This window comes from Mauremys reevesii, linkage group 5 (genome assembly GCF_016161935.1).
Source record: "Mauremys reevesii isolate NIE-2019 linkage group 5, ASM1616193v1, whole genome shotgun sequence".
NCBI lineage: Eukaryota > Metazoa > Chordata > Testudines > Geoemydidae > Mauremys > Mauremys reevesii.
The window spans coordinates 16,538,929-16,545,503 of record NC_052627.1 but is presented as its reverse complement, the minus strand read 5'-3'; the positions used below and the strand labels follow the sequence as shown (position 1 = coordinate 16,545,503).

General features: G+C 45.9%; 1 long non-coding RNA gene across 2 annotated transcripts; it reads right to left on the bottom strand.

Annotated features, from left to right (window-relative positions):
- Positions 1–642: 642 nt before the first annotated feature.
- Positions 643–3,454, bottom strand: LOC120405763. Of its 2 annotated transcripts, none has more exons than XR_005598838.1 (3): positions 3,346–3,454; positions 3,056–3,170; positions 643–1,005 (listed from the first exon to the last, which is right to left on the bottom strand). It is a non-coding gene; the product is annotated as an uncharacterized LOC120405763 (long non-coding RNA). The 2 variants fall into 2 exon arrangements; XR_005598839.1 differs by having other exon boundaries at positions 3,056–3,175; positions 3,346–3,451.
- Positions 3,455–6,575: the final 3,121 nt, after the last annotated feature.

Here is a 6,575-nt window from a genome sequence, read left to right as displayed (position 1 = left end):
TACCCAATTCTCTGCAGTTTGCTATCTCCATATCTCCAAGGTCTCTCCCCTCTCTACAGCATCCTGAGCCTGTGTGTCGGTCCATCTTCATCCGTCCACATCCTGGAGTGCAGGCAGTCCTCTCCCAGGAATCAGCAGCACACCTCCTTCCTCACCAGCAGTCAGCCCAGACTGAGCTGCTCTGCTGCCTTTTATATCCTGTCTCCATCTGGAACATGCCAAGCAGACCTGAGGGGGCAGGGCCTCCTCAGCCCAGAGAGAAGGATTAACCCCTGCTGCACCAGCACAGGACCGATACACCCCGTCACAGAGCCCCATTGTGCTGGGTACTTTAAAAAACACAAGAAAGAGAGACAATCCCTACCTGGAGGGACATACAGTCAAAAGACACAGAGAGATGAAGGGGAGGTGTTGTGGATACTAAAGAAAATATAAACAGAGAAAACATGATGGTGTGATGTGAAGTAAAGGCTGCAAACGGATCCAGGCATGCTGACCCCCATGCCTAAATGGAATGTAATCCCACGAATCTGGCAAGATTAGGGCTTAATGTTTTATTGGCACGAGTCTGGCATTACCTGCATAACTCACTGTTTTATGTAGACATGGACTAGTGCAGGGAGCGTCTGCAAGGCTGTAATCATACTGATGGATTCGAAAGAGCAGCCACTCGTGGGACCCCAAAGAGCCATGAGCTGGGCATGACCAGTCTAATGGGACTAGGGTTGGGTCTCTGCATACTCAGATCAGTAAGGAAAACGATATCCTGCATATATGCATGTATGCTGCAGTATTTTACAATATTTACTCCTGTGTCAGTTCCCAAACAGTATTGTCAAATTTGGCAGAGCATGCATTCCCCAAACGCCGAGTTGTCACAGTTATAGCGTGCGCGCACACACACACAGAATATTGATAACAGCTGAAGACACCTGGCTCTCTTCACACTCAAACATCTCAGTACCAGCTGAACACATTCATATTCTTCAATCTCAAAAAAGATTCCTGTGATAAAAATGAAAAAAAAATTCAGCCTCAATGTAATTCTGGGAGAAACTAGAAACCTCCATTTATGTAGGGGGAAATTTTCAAAAGTGCCTCAGGGATTTAAGGGAGTCAAGGTGGGTGAGGGAACCTCTTTATTGGACCTACTTGCGTTGGTGAAAGAAACAAGCTTTCAAGCTAACAGAGCTCTTCTTCAGGTCAGGGAAAGGTACTCAGAAACTTAAGATTTAAGATCAATGAAAGTCAATGGAAATTATGCTCCTAAATCCCTTACACTCTTGAAAATGTCCCCATTTACCTCTCACTCTCATTCTATTGTATTTGTCTAGTCATTTATCATATTTCTAATATGCCTATCAAGATGATATCTAAGTGCCATTTTTACACTGGACAGATCTCTCTTCCCATTTAAGCCAATTTCTCAAAATAACACAATAATCTTGCCAGGATAATATAGAATCACAGAATATCAGGGTTGGAAGAGACCTCAGGAGGTCGTCTAGTCCAATCCCCTTCTCAAAGTCGGGGATTCATCCACAGCGATTCATCCACAGTGATACTGACCCCTGGGTTTATCAGGTAGCAGGAGTTTCATTGTAATGCTGCTCTGCTGTCCTTTTAAAAAATGAACAGTGATTTGAAATGTATTCATAACTCCTGACTGATTCTGCTGACAGCAGAAAAGTTATTACTCCAAATGCAGCTGAGGCTGCCGATCTGACAATTGATCTTAAATGCACCTACATCATTGGGCTCTTTCTACATTCTGCTAACAGAATTAGGCTGATCTGAATCCCTGCACTTGTAAATATGCAGGATTTATTTTGAATGTGGTCCTTCCACTATTCAATGCAAAAACTAGGGATGGGCAAACAGGTTGCTATTAGAATGGAATAAATAGTTTATAACAAAACCACTGGACTAACTTAGCCTCTTTTTCCTTTCCCATGAACACACAGGGCAAACAGATCCTACTGACTTATGCATCTAAGCACCTTTGACTTTCTAAGTTACATAGACAGACACTTTTGAAAATTTCACCCCTTATTTTCTGAACAATTTCTGAGCATAATTATTCGTCTGTAGCATGCACTCAGGGGGTGATGTGGTGCCATTTAAATCAATGGCAAAGCTGCCTTAATCCCCTTGTGCCTCAGTTCCCCATCTATAAAATCCTTCCTTTCTCCTACCATTTGTCTGTTCTATTTAGACTGTAAAATTCTTTGGGGGTAGGGACTGTGTCTTCCTAATGTACTTGCAAAGTCTGCAATTTTGGGTGCTGTTATATCAAATATCGAACCTCTAGATGCTACTATAATATCAAATAATCTTAATTAAATAATAGAACAAGTATAAAAGGGGTACTTAGTGGAAGCAAATTGGTAGAATTCTTTTGCGCTATCCAGCCTAGGTGGGATACAATAAGAAATAACCTGAACCTTTCGCTAGAATTCAAAGTGAACTTGAACCTGTTTTTGTTTGTTTGGGGCTGGTAGCACGAGTGTCAGGTGGGGATGTTGTTAAGTCTGATGATGTTGGGGTATTTTATTTCTGCCATTTTACATGTCTCTGAACTTCCTGGTGTTTGATAGGACCGGAAGTGCAAAGCCTTATGAGATAAACATGACAAGCACAAGGTAAATGTTGCGTTATTTTAGCAGCTTTAAAGACCTGCCACTGATGTCAATGGAAAAACCGGCTTAAATAGGTTTGGGATCAGGCCCTCATTACCAAGAGACAGTCCAATTTTGCTGGCCCAACTTGCAGAAGAAAGTACAAAAGAGTAAGATTTTTTATCCAATTTTGTGGCCCCAAAGGCCCAGATTAAGCACTAAAGTTGGCTTGTATGGCTGGTTAAACTGGTTTTACTGCACCTTTGTGTCACCAGCACAGCACAAAGCAGCTGGAGCATACTGGTGAATCTGGTTCAAACCTCAGGGTACTTATCAGAATTGAAACGAACCTCTGAACCTTTGGAAGCTCCCTGATTGCTGGTAAAAAAGACTGTGAAATAAGAACTTCAGCAAGTAACTGACAGCTGAATTGTTACCTGTTGGACTGCAGAAGAAGCAGATGTCTTTTGTGAAAACAGGTGTACAGTGGCCCCAGAGACAACCACTAGTCAGCTCCACTCTAACCAGCAGGTCAGTCGTCTCATCCACCACCTGCCCTGACCAGGGACAAAAGGGAAACAGCAGAAAACCGATCAGATGGTAAAACTTGGGGAAATGCCAGTCTGAAAATGGGATACAACTACTGCATTAGACGAAGACTCCTATTTAATGGTATCAAAGAAGACAATAATGGTAAACAACAGTGATTTTTTTTTCACTTGCAAACCTTAGCTCCTTTGGGGCCAGATTCTGATGTGCTTATTCGGTGAGTCACTGGCTGGGTTCAGTCATAGGCACTATAGATGTCTACCTATGCCCCCAGCTTCCAGAGATGTGATCAGATTCTCAGCTGTCATTAAAAAACAAAGAGTAAGTTTCTAGCCCACATGGCTGCAAAGAAATGCTTGAAAACATGACACAACTGTAACCAATGCAGTGACTGTTGGGAGCTTGAAACAGTATTTCTGAGAGGGGTGACTTGTCTCATGCAGCTCAGTAGGATATTCACTGCAAGACCCATTGCTTTGGCCTTACCAACAGAGGATTGTGTGTGTCAGGAAAAGTGTACAGCAGGGCCCGAACAGATACAGTAACTCCTCACTTAAAGTGGTCCCAGTTAATGTTGTTTTGTTGTTAATCAGTTAGGGAACATGCTCATTTAAAGTTGTGCAATGCTCCCTTCCAATGTCGTTTGGCAGCCGCCTGCTTTGTCTACTGCTTGCAGGAAGAGCAGCCCGTTGCAGCTAGCTGGTGGGGGCTTGGAACCAGGGTGGACCGGCAGCCCCCATATCAGCTCCCCACTCCCCTAAGTTCCCTGTGTGCAGCAGCCGCCCAGCAGGCTATCAGTTGCCAGCAGTTCAGCTGTCCCTCTCCCCACTGCCATGTGCTGCTCCTGCCCTCTGCCTTGGAGCTGCTCCCCGAGACTCCTGCTTGCTGTACAGGGGGGAAGGGGAAGAAGAGGGGGGGGGCTAATGTCAGGGTGTCCTCCTCCCCCCTGCTCCTGCACCCCGCTTACCCCGTCTTCCATAGAGCAGGGGGGACACACCAGGGATCAGGAGGGAGCTTGCAGCAGCTGTGGTATCAGCAAGCTGATCTAATTAACAAGGCAGTGTACTTAAAGGGGAAATGCACATATCTCCCTCCATTCCTGCTGCCTTGTAGAGTGAGAGAGTTAACCCTTGAGGGCTCAGCCAACTGCTAGTTCATCATTTAGCAGTAAGGGAAATATCCCACCCTTTGACTCCACCTCAACCAAGCTTCACAATCATCAGCATTGTGTACCAGAATTAAATTTTGTTTAAAACTTATACTGTGTGTATATATATATTTTTTCACCAGACTATATATATATATATATATATATATATAGTCTGGTGAAAAAAATTTCCCTGGAATCTAATCCCCGCCCCCATTTACATTAATTCTTATGGGGAAATTGGATTTGCTTAACATCATTTCACTTAAAGTCGCATTTTTCAGGAACATAACTACAACATTAAGTGAGGAGTTACTGTACATCCTGACTGCTTTGCTAAGAATGGTCACCCCTACCTTTTCAGGGGTGAAATGGTATGTCCTCCAGCAGCAAATAGTGGGGATAATGGGGCCCCTCCCTCTCTGGAAATGTAAGGGTAAGTTTATAGGGGTGGGTCAGTGGGAGGCTGGGTTTCATGCTGTGCCTACAGCCCTGGCTTGAATAGAAGCTTACTCTGCTACCAGCTCAATTTAGAGCAATTTGCAAGATTGTGATACCATTACTTACACCAGGTTAGACTGTCACAGCCCTTAATCCTCCATCAAATTGTGACTCTGGCTGTGGGGCATGGGAGCCTAGGAGCTACTCACCCAGTATTCCTCCCTTTGAGTGTGTGGAGGAGATAGGGAGTTGGAGGATTCCACCCCTTCTCCCGCCACAGATGCAGGACAAGCAGCTCCACAGACAGGGGTCAAGACTAGAGCAAGGGAGGAGTGGAGGAGAAACTGGGCCTGTTGAGGGTCACAGTTCATTCTCTGGTCTGCTCCTGGGCCAGAGCTGCCCCTTATAGGCTCAGAAACTCAACCTCGTCCAGTGAGGGCCACCTTACCTCGTGAACTCTCACTGATGTCAATGGGCTACTTGCAGAGTAAGGCGAAACTCAGTATGAGTAAAGGTGTCAGGATTTCTCCCCTTTAAAAAAAATTACACTTTAAACTTTGGGCTAGCTCTCTCTTTTGGAGAGAGAAGAAAATTAGAAGCGCCGATTAAAAAACAGGGTTGAAGCAGTACAAAAGGGAACTTTCTGACATCTTTTATGTCTCTAAATATACCACTTGGAGTAGTAAAAGGCATTTTGCTGGAGCACATTTAAAGTTGAGACACAGGAATATCTGGAACTGCTCCAGTGGGGGCAATGGAGGAAGTATTTACTTGTACGCCAGGAGTGTTGGTTTTAATTATTGGAGTGCCGAGATTATTCAGTGATGCTATCATAAGACTTTAGTCAGCCATTGCCATTGAGATTCCTCCCCTCCACCCCCCCAGAAAAAGAGCTGGTGCTTGCATGGGCCATTCTTTTGTATAAAGAGAAAATGTAAATAAAAGAAGCAAAATGAGAGCTGCTTCCTGGGAGGACCCAGCAGAGATGGGCTAACTGTGCTTGTGTGCACTGTACATGGACCACAGCATGGGGGTGGCTTTTGCAAGACCTCCGATGAAGCTTTCTAGTGTAGCTTATGTGAATGGCTGCTGGCCATTCGGTCCTGCACTAGAACTTGTATATTTTCTTCTTATGCTGCCTGACTCTCCTTGTTGATCCAATAAGTCATACTGTACTCTGATGAGATGCAAAAGGCACAGCTGGAAATTCCGTGGTATTTCAGCTGTTGCTAGCGTCATCACAACCATGTGAAACGATTGTCCATAGTGTCTCCCTGCCTGTGACGGGGTGTGACTCACCACTGCAACGCCTCCTGCTGGATGTCCCAGGGATCAGCTCTGCTAACCAGTGCACCCTCTTCTGCTGGTGTGTTGCCCACCATCACCTCCACTCCTGGACCCGTGTCACCCCAAGGACTGCAGTGTCCTCTTCAGGACACAGCCCTCCGGTTGTGTCACACTCAGTTCTCCCCCCTTCCAGGGGAATGGCAGTCCACTGTTCAGCCACTTCCTCAGTGGCAACTGGGGGAAAGGAGGGAACTCAGGCTCGCCCACTACCCTGGGTCCTGGCCCAGGGACCCTGTAGATAGCAGCCACGTGCTGCATCCCTTCCAACCCCACAGTCTACTTCCCTAGGCCACTTCCCTGTAGCCTCAGAACCTTCTCTGCCCTCGTCTCAGGACTTCAGCATGCCAGCAGTCAGCCAGGAGCTCACCCTCACTCCCCTGATCCTGCCTAGCACTGTTCTGTCCAAGTTGCTAGCTGCTTTCCACCTGCAAGGCAGCCAGTCCTCCTCCCTCCTCAAGCTCCAGGGAGTGACT